The sequence below is a fragment of the Propithecus coquereli genome, unplaced genomic scaffold, assembly GCF_000956105.1.
Source record: "Propithecus coquereli isolate 6110/MARCELLA unplaced genomic scaffold, Pcoq_1.0 Scaffold264, whole genome shotgun sequence".
NCBI lineage: Eukaryota > Metazoa > Chordata > Mammalia > Primates > Indriidae > Propithecus > Propithecus coquereli.
The window spans coordinates 340501-341915 of NW_012148219.1; the positions used below are offsets into that span (position 1 = coordinate 340501).

The window sequence follows — 1415 nt, forward strand, 5'->3', positions numbered from 1 at the left end:
CACTGAAACTTAGATTTTTCCCATGTTGCTTCAGTGAAAATTTGCAGGAAAGTTATGTTACACTAGACACTATAGAAATGTTGGGAATACTCAAAGTTGAATTAGATACAAGCTTTGCTTCTGAGAAATTTCTAACGTAAATGTCATCACTTTCTCTAAGATTACAAGAAATTAAAGAAGAAATAGAGACATCACCACTAACTGCAAACAAACAAACAAACAGAAACAACACCAACAACAAAAACCAACCCTCAAATGGCCCACAAATTGCTATTCCTCAAAAAGGATTTTATAGCCCGCCTCTTATTGTGTGAATTGTAATATCTGTTTGTGGGGACAGTGAACTTCCCACACAATTGCCTTCAAGCTTAGCTTTGGCCAACACAATGTAAAAGTACTGCTGTGATCCAACAGAATCTTTCAGAACCGTCGTATGATTGCCAATTGTTCTTTTTCCTTCCCACTGCTTCGAGAATAGGGTGTCTCTGATAGGAGGTCCTTTTTTAGCTCAATCTTAGAATAAAGAAGGCATGTGGAGTAGAGAAACAGCCAAGGTGGCCAATATGGTATAAAAAAGAGAAACATATCTTTGTCGTTGCAAACCACTGAGATTTGGCTTTTGTTGTTGTGATGGCCACATAAGCTAGCAAAAGCTAATTAACGATTTGATGGAGCCTGAAAAGCATTAGGACAAAGAATTCTGGGTTTCCTTCACGCATTTTAGACTATGTTATATTGAGTAAAAGCAATGTTATTTTTCCTTGTCACAGCCTTGTTTATATAACCAAAGGCCGATGAGCACCTATTGAATTAATGGTACCGGAGTCAAAATCTTCTCAATTTAACTTTCTATAAGCTTATTTAGCTCTTCTATTTTCTACCGCTTGGATATGTTGAAACTTAATGTACAAAAGAGTTTTTTTCTGACCAAAGAAGAAGAAATCTTAGAATGATAGAAAAGTAATCTAATTTCATTGCAATTCAGTCCTATAAACATATAACAAGCATTCCCTCTCCTCCTTGTTTCTATGCTGTTTCTTTGGTGATTTCTACCTTTGCTACTCAAAGAATAGTTCATTGGAAGCACCTGGAAGTTTCAAACATGAAGACCAAGGCCTCACCCCAGACCGACTCAGAATCTGCATTTTAGTAAGGTCTCCAGATGATTTATATGCACATTGAAGCTTCAGAGACTGTGGTTTTTTACTATACATTCTGTTTGATAGATTTGGGGGAGTTGGAGCCAGAATCCTTTTTTTTTTTCTTTTAAATGAGCCTTTTAAGTGATTCTGACATGAGAGATTTGTAGAACACACTTTGAGAAGAATCAGTTTAGGTTTGGCTGATTGTGTCTGAATCTCTAGTTCTGCCACTTAGTACTAGTTGTGCGGCCCTGTGAAAAATATAAACCTCAA

At 36.6% G+C, this 1415-nt stretch overlaps 1 long non-coding RNA gene across 1 annotated transcript in view; it reads right to left on the minus strand.

The window, feature by feature from the left end:
* LOC105812808 overlaps positions 1-1415 on the minus strand; it is a 119599-nt gene that overhangs the window by 69657 nt on the left and 48527 nt on the right. The window lies entirely within an intron of this gene.